Raw genomic sequence first — 14,622 nt, 5'->3', positions numbered from 1 at the left:
TTGGCTACAATATCCCCTGCTCAATTTAGGCCCATCCCTGTTGATGTAACAAAATAAAACATATATTTTAGAGAACCTTTATATTAAAGCATAAAGGTGGACACAGTACTCATATTACTAAGTACATTTAGCAGATCCTTATACCCATCTGCTGCATGATTTATTTGGGGTTTTTAATTGATTTCCAATAAAAGATTAACATCTTACAATAAATGTGAGAAATCTCTGTGAGTATGTAATCCACATATCTCGATAACCGTTCGTTCCACCAGCTTCAGATTCGGCACCTGCGTTTCCCGCCGTGGCGTGGAGTGCAGTGCCCGGCCTCGACCCGACCCGATGTGCGGTTTTCCGGAACCGGTGCGAAAGGTTCGGAATCTCCGTATGCAGAGCTGAGGTTGGCGGAGCTGAGGTTGCCATGGTTACTTATACACAACTTGCAGAATAGGGGGCGCTAGCGCGTTTAGGTTTCGCAGAGGCGGTCTCAGTACTTCCGGTTCATCCAGTCGTGTTGACACCAGTCACTTCCAGAGCGAGTTGTTAGTGATTTTCTCCGGTAAATAAAAATACTATTCTTTTCACTTTTTTTTACTTTTATCACTTGTTAAAATACGTTTTATGTGTATGTTTCATCTTTTCACCGTTCGTTTTTTTTGTTAGTGTCATAGAGTTTTTTAAACGTGTGTGGTGTTCTCTACAACAACATCTGGCATCTTCACAGCAGAGCAGACAGACAGACAGACAGACAGACAGACAGACAGACAGACAGACAGACAGACAGAGAGAGGTAAGGTAATGCTACTTATTATCATAATATGCAGCAATCTATCTAATAAAACGTTTAAGTGTGCTTATCAGTAGGGTCTTGAGTCTTTATTTGATGTAAAGAAAGTTTAATAGCCTCTAGCCTCTTTAGCATCTTAGCACTACAGTACATTATCATGTGGGACATTAAATGACACATCTACTGGTAGGTCAATTAATACCAACGTGGCTTCTGCTAGACTTTTGGTATGTGGTCTGGGGACCCCCAGGGGTTCCCCAGCTAAATGATAGTTAGGAACCAAATGGAACCTAATGGGTATGGGTTTATAAACTATATAAATTGGGGTCACAGAGATAGAAATGCTATAAATGGGGGTCCATATAGCATATTGCATGTCAAACTAGGGGTCCTTGAAATTAAAATGGTGGGAATCACCAGTTGCTAGAGTTGTAAAAATATTCTCTTATGGGGGTCCCTGGCATATATTTTCAAATGGGGGTCCACAGGCTAATAAGTGTCAATTTGGGGGTCCTTGCCATCAGGTTTGAGAACCACTGTGTTACCCATGTTTGATATTTTAGAAAGTAAGGAACTTTTTCTGTTGATGTGTTAAGCTGTTGGCTTAGCCTCTTCTCATTTGTTTATGCACATACTGTGTATATTATATATCAGATCATGATATCAATACATTGTGTGTGTGTGTGTGTGTGTGTGTGTGTGTGTGTGTGTGTGTGTGTGTGTGTAATATTATATATATATATATATATATATATATATATATATATATATATATATATATATATATATATATATATATATATAGACATATAGACATATAGACTTGTTTGTTATACTAAAATATTAACAACCTCCTCTGTGTTTCTGTGTGTATATAGTATTGTATATTATTGTATATCTACACAGGACCACATAGCAGTTGGAGTGAATTTCAGGAGGAATTCAGCTTATCGTTTTAGACCCAGTGTATGACTGTTCTCCTGTTGTTTGCATTTCTATATTCAATCAATCATCAGATGGAGCGGGTGCAGGTGCAATGGAAGTGCCTGACCATGACTACTCCACAATCCCTGAATCTGCTGCAGTTGAACCTTGCCTTGAGTGACAAGGAGGAATTGCAAGATGAAAACCGTCAACTTAGGAAGCAACTGGAGGACCTGACAGTAAAATCTTGGTTTGGGCTGCGTAGATTTGAAGGCTCTGACTCACAGATTAAAGTCTTCACAAGGTATAAAATTGTCTTTCCACGATAAGGCATGACAATATGGGAGGGAAGGAAAATTCTCAGCTGAGTTCTAGGGTCAGAATATAATTATCATAAATGTACTTAGTTACTTTACACTACTGCTCTCATAAAATACTGACCTGGACTGGTCCATTTGGACCACCTTCAACAGACTCAGCCACAGCACTAGTAGGCTTCCATACATTTAGGGCTAGCAGATCTGTCTCTGACTCTCTGGTAATATTTGTATGTCCATGACAAAAATGTAGCTGGCATGGCGATGAACCCTGTTGTTTTCTGTGTGTGACAGAGTGACTATACAACGTGTTTCAACAGTCTTTTCTTTTCTCACGTTAGGCAGCATCGCAGGAGTGGTAGTGTGGGGATTTAAGGGGAGCTAATGCTAATTTCGTGCAATTTTGTCTTAAAGCGCAAAATTTTGCACAGATGTAGCCCAGGGCTTGCTCTAATGATTTAGCGAGGGCGCCCGAGTCTGCGACCTTCGGGGTCGCCACAGCGGCCAAATCAAGTTGGGCTCCCATTGACTTTCTATACAGGAGGAAAATACCCAGAAAAAAAAATCTGGGTATTTAAGGAGGATCTGGGGGTCTAACTAGGGGTTTGTCATGATGCTGAATCCATTGCAGGCATTTGTTTTGCACAAAAAACATTCCGTGGGCTCAGAAAACAATACACGTATGGGTGAGTATTCATGTTAGTCGGAGGCCTTAGGGTTTTTTTTTCTCATGCTAATCAGTCTAAAAGTGCAAAATTTTGCACAGATGTAGCCCAGGGCATGCTCTAATGATTGAGCTAGGGCGCCCGAGTCTGCGACATTCGGCGTCGCCACAGCGGCCAAATCAAGTTGGGCTCCCATCGGTTTAGTGATGAAAAGTTTTGTGGGTGTTTTCTGGAGCTCTGGCGACCCCGAAGGTCGCAGACTCGGGCGCACTAGCTGTAACAAGGTTCTATACTTGTAAGAGATGAGACGAGCGTGTATCCTTATAGTTGGCTTTATTATCTCAATGAATAGCACTAGGCAGGCAGGCAGGTAAACAGTACAGCCATGAATGCGGGTGCGTCACCTAAAGTGTTCCCAGTAGCTACACAATCCACACCCGTTGATTCCTATCAGCTACTGTATCAGTATTGCCACATCTCCCCCTTTTAGTGAAGTACCCACATTTCTTTTAACAACATTAACAACTGTTAATTTCTTTTACTGTACTTACAAATAATACAAATATTTTCTTTAACTTTTAACTCAGGTTGTACAGCATGCAATCAACCATAAACTTATCAACTGAATTATTATTAATGTCTCTTTTTAAACAAACCAAATAATGAATTAACACACATGCAATTTCCTGTCTAGGGGGTCAGGGTAGACTGCCTGAGTCCCCAAAGCTGTGCAGGGATTATTCTGCCCTGTTGACCACAACTTTCTATCTTAAGACAGGTTATCATTATAAGTCCATTCTGACCGGTCTCTTAATCATGCGACCTGACCTGGTAACAGCAGGAGTCTCTGGAATTACCCTGATGTGGGAACGGTTCCTCCGAAGACTTCCCGAGGGCAGCTCGATGTTGTAGGACCTTGGTGTCTGGGCTGGACCTGCGATGATCCCAGGCTGCTCGGTGTTCTTCACCCAGACTCTTTGTCCTGGTCTGAGCTCCGGTCTCTGCTGTGTGCGGTGTCTTCCGTTGAAACAGGATGCTTGCTTCTCCTTCATTTGCTGATCCTTTTCTCTGAAAGCTTGTAGGTCAGGCCACTTCGGCTCCAACTTCTCTTGACTGACGGGAAGGGGCGTCCTGATGTTTCGACCCATCAGGAGCTGTGCAGGAGATGCACCTTGTGCAAGGGGTGTGGCTCTGTAAGCCATGAGGGCTTTATGTGGATCCTCTCCCTTTTTCAGGAGAGATTTGACGGTTCCCACCGCTCTTTCAGCCTCCGAATTCCCTTGAGGATAACGGGGGCTGCTGGTCACATGTTGGAAGTCATACTCTCTGGCAAAGTCCGCAAACTCCGCCGCAGCAAACTGAGGACCGTTGTCCGTGACCATGACCTCCGCGACCCCGTGGCGTGCAAAGATGGCCTTCAGCTTCCCTATTACATAGGCTGAGGTAGTGGAAGTGAGGTTAGCTACTTCTATGTAGCGTGAGAAGTAGTCAACCACCACTAGGTACATAGCTGAATTCCACTGGAACAGATCCGCTCCAACACGCTGCCATGGCCTGTCCGGCAATGGTGTCGTCAGCAGTGGTTCTGGGAAGTTATGCGCCTCCTTGGCACATATTGCGCAGTTTTCCACTTTCTGTTTTATCTGCTTTGACAGACCTGGCCACCATATGGATTGTTGAGTTCTGGCGATACATTTCGTGATGCCCTGGTGACCTTCATGAACTTTGTTCAACATCTCCTCTTGCATAGAGCCAGGGATAACAAGTCGTTCGCCTTTCATCAGCAGTCCATCTGCAATTAGCAGGTCCTGGCGATACTGCCAGTACAGCTGAAGCTCTGGTGTGAGAGCCTTCCTGTGTGCAGGCCATCCAGTTTGGACCAGGTTCTTTAGTCTTTTGCAGATACTGTCTGCGTCTTGTGTGGCTCTGATCTGAGCCAGCCTCGCCTCTGATGCCGGTAGGTGCTCCACCACCTGGTTGACATAAGCACCCACGTCCTTCTCCAGCTGCGTTTCTTCTGGTGTCGGCGGTGCTCGGATGGGAGCCCTGGACAGTGCATCCGCTGTAATCAGGTTCTTTCCCGGCACATGCTCAATCTTGTAGGTGAAGCGAAGCAGTCGCAGTCTGAATCTCAGGATTCTAGGGGGCAAGTCGTCAAGGGCTCTGCTTCCCAGTAGGGAAATTAGAGGCTTGTGGTCTGTCTGTATCAGAAAGTCCATCCCTATCAGATAAGACTGAAAGCGCTCACACGCCCAGGTCAACGCCAGCACCTCTTTCTCAATTTGTGCATATCTGCACTCCGCTTCTGTCATGCTGCGTGATATAAAGGCCACTGGACGCCAATGCCTGACGATTGTTTCTGTGACAGAACCCCTCCGAGTCCGAATGAGGAAGCATCCGCTGCAACCTTTGTCGCTTTGTTCGGGCAGTACTGTGCCAGCACGGTGGCAGAACTCAGCTCCCGACGCAGCTCCTCGAATGCCCTCTGCTGCATGCTCCCCCACGCCCAGTCGCTGTCAGCTTTGAGCAGCTCTCTTATGGGCTGTGAGAGCGTTGCAATCCGTGGCGAGAACTTTCCCACATAATTCACCATGCCCAAGTATCTTCTCACACCTGCAACGTCTGTGGGTGTGGGCATGTCTGTGATAGCTTTAATTTTGCTTGGGTCTGCTTGTAAGCCCTGGGCACTGACAATGTGACCTAGGAACTTGACACGGTCCACAGCAAACTGGCACTTTTCATCATTCAGCGTCAGTCCCTCCTTTTGGAGTCTCTCCAACACTTGTGGTCAGCCTGTGGTCGTGTTGTTCATGCGATGTCCCAAAGACAAGGATGTCATCTGCATGACACACTGTTCCTTCCAGTCCTGACAGCATCTGCGTTAGCCTCTTCTGAAAGTGTTCGGGTGCAGACGAAATCCCAAATGGCAATCTATGAAAACAGTACCTCCCGAGCGGCGTGATGAACGTCGTCAGGGGGACTGATTCTGGATGCAGTGGCACCTGCCAGAAGACAGCTGTGGCGTCGAGCTTTGTGAACACCTTTGCTCCTGACAGCTTTCTTTCTCTCTCACGGCAGACGTATTGATTCAGGTGGGTCAGATCCACACAGATTCTGATTTTTCCGTTGGGCTTTGGTGCCACAACAATCCCAGCGCACCACTCTGTCGGCTCATCAATGGGCGCTATCACCCCCAGAGTCTCCATTCTCTGGATCTCCTCTTTGACTTTGTCCAATAGGGGTATAGGCACACGGCGTGGCAGTGACAACGCATAGGGCTTGGCATCCTCTGTCAGCTTAATTTTGTACATGCCCTGCAGGCATCCTAGGCCTGTGAAAACTTTGGAATACAGCTTTTTAATGTCAGCTGTTTGCTCCTGAATAGTGTCAACTGCGTAGGCCAGCTGCAGTGCTTCAATTGCGGGCAGACCAAGTAGTGGGGTAGATAATCTTTGTATTACAAACACTGGCTGTTCAGTTGTCTGTTCTTTGTATTTTATTATGCCATTGAACTGACCTGTCACTTGTAGAGTGTTGTCGCCTGGTCCCAACAGTCTCTTTGTTGCAGCAGTGAGTGGGCCATGCTGCTGCTTTGAGTAGACTTTGGCTGGAATGGCTGTCACATCCGCTCCTGTGTCCAGCTTAAAGGTGGTTTGTTGGCCATTTAATGTCAGTGTCTTCTGCCATGTTTTTGACTGACCACCTGCGGACACCTGTCCCAAGAAAACAGTATCTACCTCCGCTTCCTGGATTTCATGCATGTTGCTGGGCTTTGTTTTGCAGAGGGCCGCATAGTGGCCTTTCTTACGGCATTTTTGGCACTCTGCCTCCTTTGCAGCACAGTTGGTCAGCAAATGTAGTGGTGACTTGCCACAACGCCCAAAGCCTTTTTGCTCTTTGTCGTAGTCCTTTTGACCATTGGCTTGGGCACCTTTGTTTTATCTTTGAAACTTTTTCTTAAATTTCATCATGTCCACATTAGCTCCCCTCTGGTCTGGTGCATTTGTGTCACGTACCATGGGCTGCTGTTTCTTAATTTCTTCATGCTGTCTTATTTTTAGGACAGCCTTGGCCAGAGTTAACTCACTGTCCATCTGCAGAGACTCTGACAGGCCCTGGTGTCGTATGCCTACCACCAACCTGTCTCTTATCATCTCTTCCTGCAGTGCACCATATTGGCAGTGTTCTGCTAGTTTATAAACTGCAGAAATGAACGATTCAGCCGATTCACCTGGCTCCTGGACCCTTGTGTTAAATTTGCATCGTTCATAGATCACATTATGTTTGCAGATGAAATATTTATCAAAAGCCTCTTTTACTGGAGTGTATTTCTTCTTGTCTGTGTCACTTAAGACCAGTGTGCTCAGAATGTCATCAGCCTTATCACCCATGGTGTAAACTAATGAATTTACTTGATAGTCTTCATCCTTTTTGTCCAGTCCAGCAGCAACTCTAAACCTGTCAAACCTGCGGATCCAATTGGGCCAGCTTGGGAAGTCTGAGAAGTCAAAGTTCTCTGGTGGGCTTATGGAGAAGAGTGAATCCATCATTCTTGCTGTTTGGCCTTTTCTTCTTCTTTCGTTTTTTTTTTTTTTTTTTTTTTACTTTTCAAAAATAAAATATTTCCAGACAAAAAACGGCAAACAGGATCACACGCGATGCGGTCTTCAACAGCACTCGGTCTCTCTCAGCTCGACTCGGTCGCTTGCAGCACACTACTATAGGCTACACTACAGTTTCTAACTGCTAGTTAGCTCTTTATGCTAGCGTTAGCCACGCCGACCGGCACTTTTACAAACGTCCGTTTTTGCACACCCGTGACGTTCTTCTTGTATTCCTCCGACTAACCTGTGACGGGGCTCGGTACTTCTGACACCATGTAACAAGGTTCTATACTTGTAAGAGATGAGACGAGCGTGTATCCTTATAGTTGGCTTTATTATCTCAATGAATAGCACTAGGCAGGCAGGCAGGTAAACAGTACAGCCATGAATGCAGGTGCGTCACCTAAAGTGTTCCCAGTAGCTACACAATCCACACCCGTTGGTTCCTATCAGCTACTGTATCAGTATTGCCACACTAGCTAAATCATTAGAGCATGCCCTGAGCTACATCTGTGCAAAATTTTGCACTTTTAGACTGATTAGCAAGAGAAAAAAAACCCTAAGGCCTCCGACTAACATGAACGCTCACACACATGCATAATTTTCTCATTTCATTTCTAGCCCAAGGAATGTTTTTTATGCAAAACAAATGTCTGCAATGGATTCAGCATCATGACAAACCCCTAGTTAGACCCCTCAGATCCTACTTAAATACCCAGAAAAAAAAAGTGTTTTCTGGGTATTTTCCTCCTGTATAGAAAGTCGATGGGAGCCCAACTTGATTTGGCCGCTGTGGCGACCCCGAAGCTCGTCGGCTCGGGCGCCCTAGCTAAATCATTAGAGCAAGCCTTGGGCTACATCTGTGCAAAATTTTGCGCTTTAAGAAAAAATTGCACGAAATTAGCATTAGCTCCCCTTAAATCCCCACACTATGGGTCCTTCAAGGGGAGTCGTCTTCTTATCCTGTTTCATCATTATACTGTATTATACATAACAAATGCATAGAGATGTGATTGAAAATCTGTGTGATGACTGTGATCCTTGTCATTTTTTTACTAAGAAATATAATGTACACAGTTTTAGTATAGAGTGGTGTGTGAACCTGCGATTTGTAACACAGTAAACCCAGTAAAAACAAATTGTTGATTGTAGCCTATGTGCAGTTTAACAAACACAGCAAGTACTTTTCTCAGTTATTGTCTGTTTCAGAGAAAGTGGTTCTCAACCTTGGGGCCGGGACTCCCATGTGAGCTTGTAGATCGACTAGTTTCACATTTTTATCTGTGGAACGGAGTCAAGCTAAATGTAATCAACTCCAACAGTCCAAATAAGTGCTTATCAGGGTGGGGGGGTCCCCAGTTCAAATATTTATGTTGCATAGGTCATGGCTTGAAAAGGTTGAGAACCACTGCTCTGCTCCAGCAAATAATGGGTGATTCAGGACAAAAAAAAATGTTTTGACAGTGTTATATATTGTTTTTATTCACAACAAATTTTGTTCTAATACAATTTGTGCTGTCATATACAAAGTACAGGTAGAATGGATGTTTGGATCTTTACAGAAGGAAGGTAGCTTCATAGATGCCTGTATGAACATAATGTACACAACATGCACTTCAAATAATACAGGTACGGGTCATTCTAAATAGTATATATAAAACATATTTACGACAGTTTGTGCTGTCATATACAAAGTACAGGTAGAATGGATGTTTGGATCTTTACAGAAGGAAGGTAGCTTCATAGATGCCTGTATGAACATAATGTACACAACATGCACTTCAAATAATACAGGTACGGGTCATTCTAAATAGTATATATAAAACATATTTACGACAGTTTCCCTGTGTTAGCTGATCTAATTTAGCAGAAACTTCATCTGCAGAAGGGCTGCACGCTTCTTGCTAATGATTTTGCTCCCTACAAATTGGAGCAATTACACTATTCAGATCTTGTTTCCCAATTTGACTTATTTCAATAACAAGCTCACAATGCTCTCCTGTCATTGAAGACACGACTGTTAACAGAGTGTTCAGAGCAGCCAAGATAACACTATAGTTGCAAGAGGGGTTACTAGTAGTCTAATATTTTTAAACAAGATCACATTGATGTATGGATCAAGATTGTGTGTGGTGCAAGGTTGGAGTAAATATATATGTAAGTTCCTGTAAGCCACTTCTTCCACATCTCTTCTGAGGGCGATTCTTCTACGGACATCTTGGACATCATGGTGGAGTATGGGCTGCCACCGGCATCTCGCTCCTGCATCAAGATGAGGAAAAAAGTTTGAGTGTTCTCAAAATGTTTCAATAGCTGTTCTAAGTATTTTATCCTATTTCCGGCCTATAGTAACCATAAAGTGCAATAATAACTCTTAAACCATTCAATGCACTAACACAGACTTGAGCGAAGGTGTCACATGACAAAAATAACTATATAAGCTAACAAGTAACAATGTATCACATACAGTAGCTCTGCATTTTACCTTGTTACAGCTTCAACATAAAGTTGGACAAAATAAATGGGACCGTACCTATGTCCCCCAGGTTCTATGTTCCCCACTTACCCCCACAACAAAGGTTCTATGTTCCCCGCTCATCCAAAAATGCAGGAAACATGTATTTCTAATGATTATCAACTTTAAACACACACAACTAAAATAATGGGGAGAAATTACGAATATTAGTGGGACAGGGAGGCACTAAGGACATCTGGGCACCATATTTTTGTTATGACTGGGCATCTGGACGAGTGGGCACCTGGACATCTGGGCACTAGAGACGTATAGGCATTTGGACGAGTGGCACCTGGACAAGTAGGCACTTAGGGGTGGAGTCGTGGAGACACCTGGGATTCTGGGCACTATACATGGTTTTTACACCAAGGCAAGGACCCCCAAATTGACAATATTTGCCTGTGGACCCCCATTTGAAAAGATATGCCAGGGACCCCCATAAGAGAAGATCTTTACAACTCTAGCAGTGATTCCCACCATTTTAATTTCAAGGACCCCCGGTTTGACATGCAATATGCTATGGACCCCCCATTTATTCCTATCTCTGTGACCCCAATGTATATAATATAACCCTAACCCTAACCCTAACTCAAATGGAACCAAATGGTTTGCACACTCTTTGAGTTACATACCCATTAGGGTCCATTTGGTAGCTGGGGCCCCCTGGAACCCCTGGGGGTCCCCAGACCACACTTAGAGAACCAAAAGTCTAGCAGAAGCCACGTTGGTATTAATTGACCTAGATGTGTCATTTATTGTCCCACATGATAATGTACTGTAGTGCTAAGATGCTAAAGAGGCTAGCTTTAATAACTCAAAACCCTACTGATAAGCACACTTAAATGTTTTATTAGATAGATTGCTGCATATTATGATAATAAGTAGCATTACCTTACCTCTCTCTGTCTGTCTGTCTGCTCTGCTGATGTTGTTGTAGAGAACACCACACACGTTTAAAAAACTCTATGACAGTGAAACGGTGAAAAGATGAAACATACACATAAAACGTCTTTTAACAAGTGATAAAAGTAAAAAAAAAAGTGAAAAGAAAGTATTTTTATTTATCGGAGAAAATCATTGACAACTCGCTCTGGAAGTGACTGGTGTCAACACGACTGGATGAACCGGAAGTACTGAGACCGCCTCTGCGCGCCCGCACACTGATGTGTTCTGATGTCACACATCTAGCTGCTGACATCAGTATGACGTGTTCTGATGTCAGACAGCAGACAGGTACAGATATCTCCATAAATGGGCATAAATGGACACAGGCGAACAGATGGTCAAAACAGGTCTTATATGACAACAGGTATAATGGGGTTTGCATTAAAGGGGGAACCGGCACTGTGTCTGCAACACAGTCGGAGGCACAGACAGGTACTCCATAAATGGGCATAAATGGACACAGGCGAACAGATGGTCAAAACGGTGTTATGACAACAGGTATAATGGGACTGTTCGTCCCACCAGCCTCAAATTCGCCTCACGCGTTCCCTGCCACAGCGGGGAGGTCAGTGCCCGGCCTCGAGCCGACCCGATACGCGGTTTTCTGGAACCGGAGCGAGAGGTTCGGACTCTACGTATGCAGAGCAGATGTCTGACATCAGGGCATTCCGATACAGATATCGCGATATATGGGCACAAACGCAGACAGATAGATACAGATATCTCCATACATGGGCATAAATGGACACAGGCAAACAGATGGTCAAAACGGGTCCTATGACAACAGGTATAATGGGGTTTGCATTAAAGGGTGGGGCATTCATTCCCTATTTCCATCGTTCCGGAGTAGTCTGGTCCCCGACTAGACGCTCGGGCGGCCGAACTTCTAGTCGTCTTACAATAAATGCGAGAAATCTCTGTGAGTATGTAATCCGCGTATCTCGAGAACTGTTCATCTCACCGGCTTCGGATTCGGCACGCGTGTTCCCCGCCGTGGCGCGGAGTGCAGTGCCTGGCCTCGACCCGACCCAATGCACGGTTTTCCGGAACCGGCGCAAAAGGTTCGGAAATCTCCGTATGCGGAGCTGAGGTTGGCGGTGCTGAGGTTGCCATGGTTATGTATTGAATGTTGAAACCCATATATAGAGAGCCCCATATTTGGACCTGAATGAGATATACAAGCGCTGACTCATTTTGACATCACTTCTGCTGACTCATTCAGATATCTCCATATATGGGCATAAATGGACACAGGCAAACAGATGGTCAAAACGGGTCCAGACAGACAGCGGCGTCGACCCGACCCGATATGCGGTTTTCCGGAACCGGCATGAAAGGTTCGGAATCTCTGTATGCAGAGCTGATGTCTGACATCAAGGTTTTCCGGAACCTGCACTGTGTTCACAGAGATCTCCATATATGGGCATAAAATGGACGCAGACAGACAGATACAGATATAGCCATATATGGGCATAAATGGACACAGACAAACAGTTGGTCAAAACGGGTCTTATGACAACAGGTATCATGGGGTTTGCATTACACAGACTTCGGCACACGCGTTCCCCGCCGCAGCAGGGAGTGCAGTGCCCGGCCTCGACCCGACCCGATACGCGGTTTTCCGGAACCGGCGCAAAAGGTTCAGAATCTCTGTATGCGGAGCTGATATCTGACATCAGAGTTTTCCGGAACCGGCACTGTGTCTGTAGAGATCTCCATATAATGGGCATAAATGGACACAGGCAAACAGATGGTCAAACGTGTCCTATGACAACAGGTATAATGGGGTTTGCGTTAAAGGGTGGGGCATTCATTCCCTATTTACATCGTTCCCGAGTAGGCTGTTCCCCGACTAGACGCTCGGTCGCCTGACAGACAGATACAGAGATCTCCATATATGGGCATAAAATGGACGCAGACAGACAGATACAGATATCTCCATATATGGGCATGAATGGACACAGGCAAACAGATGGTCAAAGCGGGTCCTATGACAACAGGTATAATGGGGTTTGCATTAAAGGGTGGGGCATTCATTCCCTATTTACATTGTTTGTTCACATTAACATCACCATTGGATCCTATTGTTGCGACCGTAAGGTCGCAGTTTAGTATCAAAACCTCCACCGGCCGTCCGTCACGTCACACGTCACACCTTTGCCCTGCTCATATCTCCGCATCAGTATGACATCACACTGCTGACATCAGTATGACATCTGATGTCAGCAGTGTGATGTGTACACAAACCTTTGTGTACGTTGCTGTGGCAACAGTCTGTTGTTGCTGGTCTGTTAGTGTACGTTAGCAACCACCTTAGCAACCATGGTTTTACCCTAGCAACCAACTGTTTACCCTAGCAACCAACTGTTTACCATAGCAACCATGTTTTTTTACCCTAGCAAACAACTGTTTACCATAGCAACCATTTTTTTACCCTAGCAACCAACTGTTTACCATAGCAACCATGTTTTTTTTACCTTAGCAACCAACTGTTTACCATAGCAACCATGTTTTTTACCCTAGCAACCAACTGCTTACCCTAGCAACCAGCTGTTTACCATAGCAACCATGTTTTTTACCCTAGCAACCAACTGTTTAACATATGGAGTTATATGTTGTTCGTGTCCAAATATGGGGCTTGTGAGGTCAGACAATGCCGGTCTTATATAAGGGTCATTTGTGTACGGTGTGATGTCATACTGATGTCAGCAGTGTGTGGAGATAAGCGACCAACGGTCGCTTATCTCCCGATTAGGGAGTCTTACTGGTTTAGTAATACAATGCCATTGGCCACAATATTTGCATATAAATACCCCCCAGAGGCTGACATTCACACCCCCCACAGAGGCTGACATTCCAGAGTCTGGACGAACAACATCTGACTTTTTCACTCAAGCTATTCCTCAAAAAAACATAAGTAAAATGCCTGTAATATTTTTTGGTGATCATTTGTCTAGAACATGTACATATGTTATTATTGTGAATATAATGTAAACTAGAAAAGAAAATTTCTAAGAAATTTTAAGTGTGCCTGCAACTCGCTAAGTGTGTGCAACCTTGTATAGCAGTTGGTGTTAACATTATAATTTTTGCATTAACACTTTGCCGTCCGAAATAGAATGGTGGTTGGTAGATTAGCCGTGAAATTTCTATTATTGTATTGTGATCTGAGACATAATATTATGTTTATAAACATAAGCCCGCCGCCCTTCCTTCTTGGACAGCGCCGTTGTTTTTTCTTTTTTTTTCCCCAGGTCATTAGCTCACCGTGATTATCTGGTTCTCCGTTGGGATAGAATGGGGGTTTTGGCCGATCATCGATCTCCCCGTGCGTTTCGCGTGCGCGATCCCTTCACGTAAATGTCCCCGCAAATAATCCATGTTTGACTCAAAAGCAGAACTGAATATTTTCGCTAGCATAGCCCCTAGCATGGCTGCTGTAGAAGCACCAGGGTACAGACAGTAACCGAATGGGGGAATATGCCTTGGAAAAGGAAAGGCCAATGACATCACTTTTGCTTCATGTCAGCCCAGCCATGAGCTATCAATGCACGAGTGGTGACTAGGGAAGGTTAGACGATCGCCGATTTTCGGATGAAAATCATTTATTTCGGTAAATACGGGAAAGTACGGGAAAGTACGATTGGCTGCCCCTCCCCCCCTAGGAAGTCCGATATAGTACGATTTTAACATTAAGGGGCTCCCCGTGGCTTTGAAAGGGTTAACATTATTTGTTAGCATTAGCATTATCGTGTTAGCATTAACATTAGCTTCTGTTAGCATAATCATTTGTTAACATTAGCATTTTTTAACATTAGCATTAGCATTTTTAGCATTAGCAGTTTTAGCATTAGCATATGTTAGCATT

This window comes from Nannobrachium achirus (assembly GCF_963921795.1).
Source record: "Nannobrachium achirus genome assembly, chromosome: 14".
Lineage (NCBI taxonomy): Eukaryota > Metazoa > Chordata > Actinopteri > Myctophiformes > Myctophidae > Nannobrachium > Nannobrachium achirus.
The sequence above is the reverse complement of the archived record's forward strand: the minus strand, read 5'-3'. Positions refer to the sequence as shown.